The following is a 12458-nucleotide window of genomic DNA, read 5'->3' as shown; positions in this document are numbered from 1 at the left end:
AATCTTAGTTTGAACAACCGTTTCGCTTATGTTTAGGGGTATTCCGGTTTCTTACTTTAGGAGGATAGTTCAATACCAGTTTACCGTTTCGCTTATGTTTGTACATTGCAATAATGTATTTTAATCTTAGCTTGAACAACCGTTTCGCTTATGTTTAGGGTATTCCGGTTTCTTACTTTGGGAAGATAGTTCAATACCAGTTTACTGTACATTGCAATAATTTAGTTTAATCTTAGTTTGAAGAACTGTTTCGCTTATGTTTAGGGGTATTTCGGTTTTTACTTTAGGAGGATAGTTCAATACCAGTTTACTGTACATTGCAATAATGTATTTTAATCTTAGTTTGAACAACCGTTTCGCTTATGTTTAGGGGTATTCCGGTTTCTTACTTTAGGAGGATAGTTCAATACCAGTTTACTGTACATTGCAATAATTTAGTTTAATCTTAGTTTGAACAACCGTTTCGCTTATGTTTAGGGGTATTCCAGATTCTTACTTTAGGAGGATAGTTCAATACCAGTTTACTGTACATTGCAATAATTTAGTTTAATCTTAGTTTGAATAACCGTTTCGCTTATGTTTAGGGGTATTTAAGTTCTTACTTTAGGAGGATAGTTCAATACCAGTTTACTGTACATTGCAATAATTTAGTTTAATCTTAGTTTGAAGAACTGTTTCGCTTATGTTTAGGGGTATTCCGGTTTCTTACTTTAGGAGGATAGTTCAATACCAGTTTACTGTACATTGCAATAATGTATTTTAATCTTAGTTTGAACAACCGTTTCGCTTATGTTTAGGGGTATTCCGGTTTCTTACTTTAGGAGGATAGTTCAATACCAGTTTACTGTACATTGCAATAATGTATTTTAATCTTAGTTTGAACAACCGTTTCGCTTATGTTTAGGGATTCCGGGATAGTTCAATACCAGTTTACTGTACATTGCAATAATTTAGTTTAATCTTAGTTTGAACAACCGTTTCGTTTATGTTTAGGGGTATTTCGGTTTCTTACTTTAGGAGGATAGTTCAATACCAGTTTACTGTACATTGCAATAATTTAGTTTAATCTTAGTTTGAACAACCGTTTCGCTTATGTTTAGAGGTATTCCGGTTTCTTACTTTAGGAGGATAGTTCAATACCAGTTTACTGTACATTGCAATAATTTAGTTTAATCTTAGTTTGAATAACCGTTTCGCTTATGTTTAGGGGTATTTAAGTTTCTTACTTTAGGAGGATAGTTCAATACCAGTTTACTGTACATTGCAATAATTTAGTTTAATCTTAGTTTGAAGAACTGTTTCGCTTATGTTTAGGGGTATTCCGGTTTCTTACTTTAGGAGGATAGTTCAATACCAGTTTACTGTACATTGCAATAATGTATTTTAATCTTAGTTTGAACAACCGTTTCGCTTATGTTTAGGGGTATTTCGGTTTCTTACTTTAGGAGGATAGTTCAATACCAGTTTACTGTACATTGCAATAATTTAATTTAATCTTAGTTTGAACAACCGTTTCGGTTATGTTTAGGGGTATTTCGGTTTCTTACTTTAGGAGGATAGTTCAATACCAGTTTACTGTACATTGCAATAATTTAGTTTAATCTTAGTTTGAACAACTGTTTCGCTTATGTTTAGGGGTATTTCGGTTTCTTACTTTAGGAGGATAGCTCAATACCAGTTTACTGTACATTGCAATAATTTATTTTAATCTCAGTTTGAACAACCGTTTCGCTTATGTTTAGAGGTATTCCGGTTTCTTACTTTAGGAGGATAGTTCAATACCAGTTTACTGTACATTGCAATGATGTATTTTAATCTTAGCTTGAACAACCGTTTCGCTTATGTTTAGGGGTATTCCGGTTTCTTACTTTAGGAGGATAGTTCAATACCAGTTTACTGTACATTGCAATAATTTAGTTTAATCTTAGTTTGAACAACTGTTTCGCTTATGTTTAGGGGTATTTCGGTTACTTACTTTAGGAGGATAGTTCCATACCAGTTTATTGTACATTGCAATAATTTAGTTTAATCTTAGTTTGAACAACCGTTTCACTTATGTTTAGGGGTATTCCAGTTTCTTACTTTAGGAGGATAGTTCAATACCAGTTTACTGTACATTGCAATAATGTATTTTAATCTTAGTTTGAACAACCGTTTCGCTTATGTTTAGGAGGATAGTTCAATACCAGTTTACTGTACATTGCAATAATTTAGTTTAATCTTAGTTTGAACAACCGTTTCGTTTATGTTTAGGGGTATTTCGGTTTCTTACTTTAGGAGGATAGTTCAATACCAGTTTACTGTACATTGCAATAATTTAGTTTAATCTTAGTTTGAACAACCGTTTCGCTTATGTTTAGAGGTATTCCGGTTTCTTACTTTAGGAGGATAGTTCAATACCAGTTTACTGTACATTGCAATAATTTAGTTTAATCTTAGTTTGAACAACCGTTTCGCTTATGTTTAGAGGTATTTCGGTTTCTTACTTTAGGAGGATAGTTCAATACCAGTTTACTGTACATTGCAATAATCTAGTTTAATCTTAGTTTGAACAACCGTTTCGCTTATGTTTAGGGGTATTCCGGTTTCTTACTTTAGGAGAATAGTTATATACCAGTTTACTGTAGATTGCAATAAGTTAGTTTAATCTTAGTTTGAACAACCGTTTCGGTTATGTTTAGGGGTATTCCGGTTTCTTACTTTAGGAGGATAGTTCAATGCCAGTTTACGGGAGATTGCAATAATTTAGTTTAATCTTAGTTTGAACAACCGTTTCGCTTATACGTATATTTCGGAGGGTACAGCCCCCTTATTTCAGATTAAGTAACTGTTTCGCTACAGATATATTCATGATGCTTTCAGTTTCTTGGAGGTCCCGGCATGGCCAGATGGTTAGGGCGTTTGACTCGCAATTTGAGGGTCGCGAGCTCAATTTCCCACTTTCCTCTGTACAGAACTACATGGTCGGATTAAGTCGTGAGAGCTTAAAATGTACCGGTAAATCCCACTATTCGTTGATAAAAAAATTAGTCCAACTGCTGATGGTGGATGGTGATGACTAGTTGCCATCCCTCCAGTCTTCTTCAGCAAAATTAGGGTCGGCTGGCACAGATAGTTCTCGTGTATCTTTACACGAAATGCAAAATAAAAATCAGTATTTTGTTAACATAAAAACGCTCTCTTGTCATATCATACAAAATGACTGTAACTCGTTCAGAACTAATAAACACGTTAAAGTTCTGTAAGTCAAATTATACTCTTAAAGAGTAGCAACAATCTATTTACATATAGACAAGACTTACTTCTGAAAATCGCAAGAGACATTTGTTTTAACATTGAAAATTATTGTTAGTTTAAAGAAAATCCTATGGACTATATTTTCAGTGTTCGCAGAACTGCGGTTTCCAAGATATGGCTGAAACAGTGACTGGTCATTCTGAAATAATGTGAGTGAATCATTTATTCTAGCTTACCCGGAAGCAATTAGATTAAAAGAGTAATTATAGCTTATTGAACCATCGGTCATTCTGAAATAATTCCTTCCCCATTATCTAATATGATCTCTAGATATATTTTTTTTTGTCTCTAGGCGACAATAGAGTATTTCTTGATGACAATAGAGTATGCTACTAATCAAACATTAGTTTCTTGGAATAGTTCTCGATAGTTTTAATATCTGAAAAGACAAACAGAACGTAACGGACGCCCTCTGCGTGTGACACCTCGCCGTGTTAGCTAATAGCACGTAATGGTTTTCCTTGATTACTTTGGTGTTTATGTTTCCGAAGAAACTCATTAACCTCACAGACCCCCCCACGAGAGAATAAAGCGAAGGTCGATGTCAAGCTGTAGCGAGAAACAATGACTGTAGTGATTCTACACGTTTACTTCTAACATAACCTTTTCTTTCCTATTCTTTCTCTTCGAGGAGTCAACCAGTAGATGGAGGCTTCGGTCAATGCGTCACTCTATATTTATTTTTTTCTTTCAGTTCTTTCAATTCAGGGCTAACATTTACACTTTCCTTGAACCAGGTCCTTCATTTATCAAGAAATCACAGATGCGGATCCTATTTTGTATATTCTCAATGATTTTACTGTAGGTTCTGTACTAAGCCTTTAAATGAATATTTCAAGTGTTTTACGTGTAAAGTTGATAATATTAATTGATGTTTAATTAGTTTCAGCGAAAAGTTATCTACGATCTAGGATTCGAACCCCTGATTGTAGTGTAGTAAATCCCTTAGATTACCACTGACACACTAGAGGACCAGACAAATAAATATTCGTTTTACTAAGACCAAAAATAGATATTTACCCCTTAGTGGTACAGCGGTATGTCTGTGGGCTCACATTACTAGATATTGAGTTTCGATACCCGAGATAGGAAGAACATAGATCGCCCATCGTGTTGTTTTGTGTTTAATTCCAAACAATCAAATAAATAAATATTTAACGAAATAAATGGTTCTTTTTAATAATTATAATTACAAAATGTAAATAATATGTTTTGAATTACTAAAAACTCAGAAAAGCTTCCAGTAAAAACGAGATAAATAAGTGAATTCAACAGTTTGTCTGTCCTTTTCTTTCACATTGTCTATATAGAAAATAAATACGAAACATGGAATTTAAAAACTGCAAATAAGGAGAGTAAAAAATATATAAATCAGGACATTATTTATTCAAATTACAAACCCATATTTTAGCTCCATACTGTTAGTTAAAAATTACCTTTGGTGGAATCAAAGTAGGGACTATTAGTTTGAGTAAGTTATGTCTGTATTCTTGGTTTCTTACATCTTATGACCTTTATTTCCAGGTTTTTAAATTTCTATTTTTGTATTTATCACGTTTTCTTTTTATGCTCAACTATTGGTAAAGTATTATTTGATGGACTAGCTAACTTTATACCTAGTAGCTAGCTGATACGATTCATGATGATTAACTGTAGCTATTAACTACTTGATCGCATTAATTCGAGATGTAAAATATTACGTTATAGCTGGAAATTGTTATACGTATTTGTTTGAGTATGTTGTGAGCATTTATAGTTTATGTGTAACTAAATTCTCTTTATATATGTAATGCATAGCGATAGTCAAAAGTATACACACACTAAGACACAGCTCCAACTAAGCGCTTATAAAATTTTACCAGTAGGAAAAAAGCCTCCTCAAATAAAACACATATGTCTAATAAAATAATTACTTTAAGTGAATCTTCGTGTCTTTCAAAGTAATTATTTTACGAATGTAATAAAATTCAATATTACGTGCACTGATTTTTTTAGTAGTGCTATATCTACAGAAACCAATCAAAATCGTACAGTCGTTGTTGTTTTTTTTATATGTTATTGTTAAATGTTATTGTATATTGGTAACGTTCCTTTGGTCTGTGCCGCCTAGCAATAAAACTATTTATATTAGATACGAGCTTAAAAACGCTGAATAACTATCTTTACTGCATAGGTCACTTCACCATAAAAGGGTAAAAATTATCTTTACTGAATGGGTCACTTCAGCTCACATAAATAGAACCAATTCCTGAAACATATAAATATTGTATACTTAAACAATTTTCTGCTGGGACCTTTTACAACAATGTTCGGATGATAACGTTATATTAAGCATTAGATTAATTTGTTACTGCTCCAAATAAGTGATCTAATGTGTATAAACGCCATTTATCAACTTGTGTGTGTGTGTAACACTCATATTATGACTCATTTTTAATTTAACTTGCACGATTCTTATTGATTTGTGGGCCGGCGATTATGGCACTCGACTCTCAATCTGAGAGTCGAGGGTTTGAATCCCCGTCACACCAAACATGCTCGCCCTCTTAGCCGTGGGGGCGTTATAAAGTGACGGTCAATCCCATTATTCGTTGGTAAAAGAGTAGCCCAAGAGTTGGCGGTGGGTGGTGATGACTAGCTGCCTTCCCTCTAGTCTCACACTGCTAAATCACGGGCGGCTAGCGCAGATATCCCTCGTGTAGTTTTGCGCAAAATTCCAAACAAAACTGTTACCATACATATCTCAAGTGCTACTAAAAATAAATTTGAAAATAAATTATCTACATCAAACCGTTCTCTAGACATAATTTTCATTAAAAGATAATCCTGACGTAAACGTTATTACTGTGACATATTTGCATAAAAATAAGCACTTTTCGAAAAATGTGCAATACAAATATGTTAGATACGCTGAACGTATTTTTCTAAATTGTAGCATTACCTGAGCCCACAGAGTTAAAGTTAGTAAAGACTTTGTTGGAAACCAATAGTAAATATTGGATTTTCTACTAGTCAAATAAGTTTCATCTACTTAACTAATTACCTCATAGTTTAAACAGCCTCGAGGAACGAAACATAATGAATAATTGATCGATAATTCTGTAAAACTTTGGACAATCTATTCCACGATTTTGTCAACATAGAGTATCTTACAAAATGCAACAACGTTTCTGAATTTTCTAGAATAGGTTATAAAAACAAAGTTGTTTTATTTACTTTCACAAACATGTGCTGAACCAGAAAGGAGCAATGACTCTTTGAGATTTTTGTCTTCAAGTTTTAAAAGTAGACGCAATCATTATTGTAATTCTTGTATATAAATGAACGTTCTCGTTTCCTGTTCATTTAGAACTAGACAACTAAAACTACAAAATTAATCTCGGAATTATTTGCATTGAGATCAGTTGCTTTATAGTTTTAGTTAAAATTTGCATTTATAATTTCTTACAACTCGAATGGCTATTGCAAAACTGTTCTATAAATATACCTACCGGTGACAAAAAGTACAGTTCGAAGAGTCATATACGTTTAATATTCTACAATAAATAACAAAGTCAGGAAATGCGCATGCTCTTTTAACGCGTTCCAGATTTTTTATATTCTTTTGTATTTTGTTGTTGTTGTTTTTTAATTTCGCGCAAAGCTTCACGAGGGATATCTGCGCTAGCCGTCCCTAATTTAACAGTGTAAGACTAGAGGGACGACAGCTAGTCATCACCACTCACCGCCAACTCTTGGGCTACTCTTTTATTAACGAATAGCAGGATTGACCATCACATTATAACGCCCCCACGGCTGATAAAGCGAGCATGTTTCGTGTGACGGAGATTCGAATCAGCGATCTTCGGATTATTAGTCGAGTGCCTTAATTGCTTGGCCTTTTGTATTTTAACTTTCTTTTCAGCTATTTTAATAGATTGGTCCTTGGAGGTCTGTTACATGATATTTAACATGCACAGTTGTACCTTTAACACTATGTTAATTTTGAATAATTAAAACTGATTTAACACACCTAACGTTATTTTACAAAAATTGATAATGTCAGATAAGTTAAATATTTAGTTAACTGCTTGGTTCTGTTAGAAACGAGGCCGGCATGGTTAGGTGGTTAAGGCATTCGACTCCTAATCTATAAGTTGCTGGTTCGAATCCCCATCACATCAAACGTTCCCGCTCTTTCAGTCGCGGGGACGTTATAATGTTACAATCAATCCAGCTCTTCGTGGGTAAAAAAATAGCCCAAGAGTTGACGGTGGGAAGTGGTAACTACCTACCTTCCCTGTAGTTTTAAACTTCTAAATTAGGGACGGCTAGTGCACGTAGCACGAGTCTAGTTTTGCGCGAAATTCAAAAACAAACAAGGAAATGTGACGTTTCCTGTAACACAGAAAATCCGGTAAACTATTACTTGTGACCAGATGTCTTATATCCCATTTTACGAATTAAATATGCTTTGAAATACATGATTCACTCTACCTTAATATCCGTTAAAATTGATTTTTTAACCTGATAAAGGATAGGATATATTTCATCAATTGTTACCACGATTTTCACTTCTGCAAAGAATTTTTTTAATCGAGGAAGCTTGACGAATTTAACTTATACTTTCCTTTCAAACGAATTCTTAAATTTCGACGCCTTATAAAGTTAACAACAACAGCAAAAAAGAAAACGTATATTTCTCGAGACTGGTTGAAATTATTCCAGAAAGAACATTTAAAGCCTCAAACGGTCAGTCGTGACTTTGAGGTTAACGTGCCGGAATGTGGTTCTCCACTCGTTAGATTCACAGAAATGTTCTTAGCACTCTGAGATCGTAGACACAATTAAATTGACAATAAAACCCAAATAAAAGTAACCGAAGAGTTCTGTTGATTATCTTTCTCCTTCCTTTTAGTCAAACTTATGGATGGCTTGTTAAGAAGTCAGATATAAGGAACGCTGGTCGTGGTTGATGGAGGTGAAAGAGATGCCAGATTGTGGTTTGTTCTTAATGGGCAGTAACTCGTTGAAAAATTACTGGAGTGACCGTCCACCGATTTTTCTTTAGCCACTATGGAGAGTACAGAATTTTCTATGATTATGAAGCGTAATAATACGACATGAAGAAGAGACCAGTTCGTAAGGGTTTTTAAGTAGTGCATTTAACAGAAGAGGAACAGTAGAGACGGGAAAATGTAGGAGAGGCAGAGTGGATGGAGAAAAGGGCAAAGGATGAAGTAATATTTATCATTAAGAGTAAACCTAGTTCTAAATCCACGTGTTTTTTTATTATAACAACAGATAGCAATTACTTATGCATACTAGTGCAATACACTACTTTAAAACAATTACCACAGCCCTAATAAAGTTAAAGAAAAAGCAAAATGCGAGAACAGAACAAATATAACAAACTGATATCAGAAAAATTCTATACAAAATGATGACGTCAGAGGTAGGTCTATAACACGGTTTGGACAAATAAACTAAATGTAGCTTTTCGTTAAATCTGGCAAAAAAATTCTAATATCATTGTCATTTTTTTATTACCGAATATACTTCCTTACCACAATGCGTTTATTTAATAAAATGTTTTTCTTTGTGTTGGGTTTATTCTGCATATGACTGAGACAAAACAAGAAAACTTTCGGACGTACAATTTGTGGCACATTCTACAAAGTTTCATCATGAATACTCTGTCTAAACAATCTATCAAATAATTGATTATCGGTTATATAGATATATACATGTATATATATATATATAATTTGAAATATATTCAAACATGTTATTTAAATAACAATAATTTAATCACTTAAAATACATGTTTGTTTCCCAGAGGTCAGCAGTAAGTTGACAGATTTGTAACATTAAAATCTAGAATTCCATTCTTTGCAGAGCGCAGTTACTTCATGACGTATGTTTGGGACGAAACAAAAAATAAGGAAAGAAAGTTTGTTTGTTTGTTTTTTTGAATTTTGCACAAAGCTACTCGAGGGCTATCTGTGCTAGCCGTCCCTAATTTAGCAGTGTAAGACTGGAGGGTTTGTTTGTTTTTTTGAATTTCGCACAAAGCTACTCCCAGGGCGATCTACTCTACGCTAGCTTTCCCTAATTTAGCAGTGTAAGACTAGAGGGAAGGCAGCTAGTCATCACCATTCACCGCCAACCCTTGAGCTACTCTTTTACCAACGAATAGTAGGATTGACCGTCACACTATAACGCTTCCACGGCTGAAAGGACGAGCATGTTTAGCGCGACGAGGAAGTGAACTCGCGACCCTCAGATTACGAGTCGCACGCTTTAACACGCTTGGCCCTGCCGAGCCAGAAAAGAAAGACGGATACTCTATTCATCTCTACGAATACGTTAGACAACACTTTAATGTGTATCTGCTTAAGTAATTTTGTAGTTGTACATGAAGTGTTTTCCGTAGTGTATAGGGAAGTGTTTGTATTTTGCGTTATATTTTTTATTTCAAAATTAATTCTATAACACTGCATAAAGAAATCATTCATTTCTCCAAATTCCTAACCAAAATCATCCCCAAAGTTCATATTATATATTACAGTATGCTTAACGGATCACTGACGTAGGAAACAGTTTACTTTCACTCAATAATGTATCCATGTGATTTGTAACACAAGCTAGGTACCCTTAAGAAAGCCCACTTTACTAGGGTACGCTCTTCACGGCCACAAGACGCAAGGGAACGATTGACGTAGAGCATGCGTGGTTCGTTCTTCCAGTATCCATTATTTTACCATACAAATCGAAACGAAGGCTAGTGGCCATCTGAAGGGTCTCTACATTTTTGTTTCTAAGTAAGTTCTCAAGAAAACTTCCTCTGGTCTCTTAGAAATTACTCTTTGTCTCTGATACTAACAGTCAGGTGAATAATCAGGATTTTTACAGCCTGCTAGCAATTAATTAAATTATTAATTTTCCAGCACTATACAGAATGGAGAAAGGAAAAAAAGTTAATGAAAATTGATGTAAGTGATCTAACAGCTCAATACTCAGCAGGATTCCTGTCCTAGCGAAGTTTCTGGTTTTCCTGCAGCGTCCAAAATTAGATGTATGATTTTTTTATTTTCATTCTCATGAATTGGTTTTACCGCGTAATGCGAGACCAACATCTCACTTCTCCAATCCAAATTCTCAACTGCATCAAAAATATGTTATTGTAATATGAGATTCTCATAGATTGTGCAGCAATTGAAATTAAACCCGACTTGTAAGCCTTTTTTATTATTTGCATTATTATTATTTATAAGAAAGATAGAAAATACTCAATAGCACCAACATGTCTTTGTCAAAACGATTTTGTCTGTTTTGTCATTTCATACTAGTTCAAAAGGATACCTCAGATGTATGATACACAAAACATGTCACAATTTACAGTTCAGAAGCACAATAACTAGTTTTAACATTTCCTCTCGAGTTCCACATGTGAATCATCGAAACTAGTTTCCATTTAAATTTGGAATAATTCCATTAGCATGACTTTAAACTTGATTGTTAATTACTGAACATATTATTGTGTTTTACCTGATATTTTATATCAGAAAATGTTCGACGATACAAAATGTGACTGTGCGAAGGTTAAAACACATTATGCACTAGATTAACTATTCAACGTAATACACTCAGCCTATGTTAACTGTAACTCAATCATTAGTAGTGCGCCAGCTGAATTATCTAGACTTAAAGTTAATAAGGTTCTTAATTGAAATATGGAGAAACTTTGTGGTGAGAAGATAAAATCCACTGTTACTTTAAATAAAATTTCAGCAACATAAACTTTTGAACCAGTTATTTTATTCACTTAATTAATAGCGAACTGGACTTTTACTTAAAGAAAAAAAAAACATTTTGTAATCATTAACATCTCATTCATTAAAGTTCTTTTGTTTTAGGAAATTCACACGAAGCTGCACAAGGACTGTTTCTTATAGCTGCCCTAATATTTAACTGATTTGTTTGGTTTAGTTTGAATTTCGCGCAAAGCTGTACAAGAGCTATCTGCTCTAGCAGTGTAAAACTAGAGGAAGTCATCATCACCCATCGCTAACTCTTTGGCTACTCTTTTACCAACGAATAGTGGGATTCACTGTCACATTATAACGTCCCCACGGCTGAAATGGCGAGCATGTTTGGTGTGACGGGGATTCGAACACACGACCCTCAGATATCGAGTCAAATGCCTCAACCACATGGCCATGCTGTGCTTTTGAACTGATACTGATAGACTATAGAAAAGGCAATTGTATAACTAATATGTTTCATCGATAGTTTATTAGCTATTGTAATAACCAAATAATGGAATTAAACCTTCAGTGAAATAGCGCAACCGCAGCACCAGAGGGCGTAACATGTTAGTTTTTGTGTTTTTTTTGCACATCAAGACACGAATCATGAAACCTCAGATTTATACTTCGACATACTGATTAATAGGGCACACACGCGCCACTGTTTTTTGAGAAAAAAAACACTTTTAGTATGCTCGCGCCTTTATTTTTACGTCTTTTTAAAACAATCACAAGAAGTTCTTTAACCTTTCAGAAGAAAAATTTTCAAATTAGAATACTTGTTATTTTTCATAACTAGAAAAATCTTCGTAGTGATTAATCTTTTGACATTTGAAACGTACTCTAGCTACGACAAAAACAAAAAACTGTATAATGAAACCTTTAGAAAGCTAATATTACATGTACAAATAATTTTGATTGTCGTTAAGCGCATAGCTATACAATGGGTTATCTGTGTTCTGCCCGTTTAGGGGTCCCCCGCAAGTACTGCGGTAAGTCTATGGATTTACAACGCCAAAATCAGGGGCTCAATCGCCCTCGGTGGCCTCAGCAAATAACCCGATGTGGCTTTGCTATAAGAAAACACATGCACACACTTATTAATGGTTTGGTATCGAAACCTGGATTTTAACGTTGTAAGCCTACAGACTTACCATTGAGCCATTGGAAGGCATGCGGATATTAAAAGAAAAGACGTTAGTTTCAGAAAAGTATTTATTTCACTAATGTTTTGGGTCCACATGGCCAAGTGGTCAAGACACTCGACTCGTAATCGGAGGGTCGCGGGTTCGAATCCCTATCACACCAAACATCCTCTCCCTTTCCGCTGTAGAGGCGTAATAATGTGGCAGTGAATTCCACTATTCATTG

At 34.4% G+C, this 12458-nt stretch overlaps 1 protein-coding gene across 4 annotated transcripts in view; it reads right to left on the bottom strand.

The window, feature by feature from the left end:
* LOC143249875 (neurotrimin-like) overlaps window positions 1–12458 on the bottom strand; it is a 202779-nt gene that overhangs the window by 120693 nt on the left and 69628 nt on the right. The window lies entirely within an intron of this gene.

The sequence above is a fragment of the Tachypleus tridentatus genome, chromosome 4 (assembly GCF_004210375.1).
Source record: "Tachypleus tridentatus isolate NWPU-2018 chromosome 4, ASM421037v1, whole genome shotgun sequence".
Lineage (NCBI taxonomy): Eukaryota > Metazoa > Arthropoda > Merostomata > Xiphosura > Limulidae > Tachypleus > Tachypleus tridentatus.
This window is presented reverse-complemented; position numbering and strand designations above follow the sequence as displayed.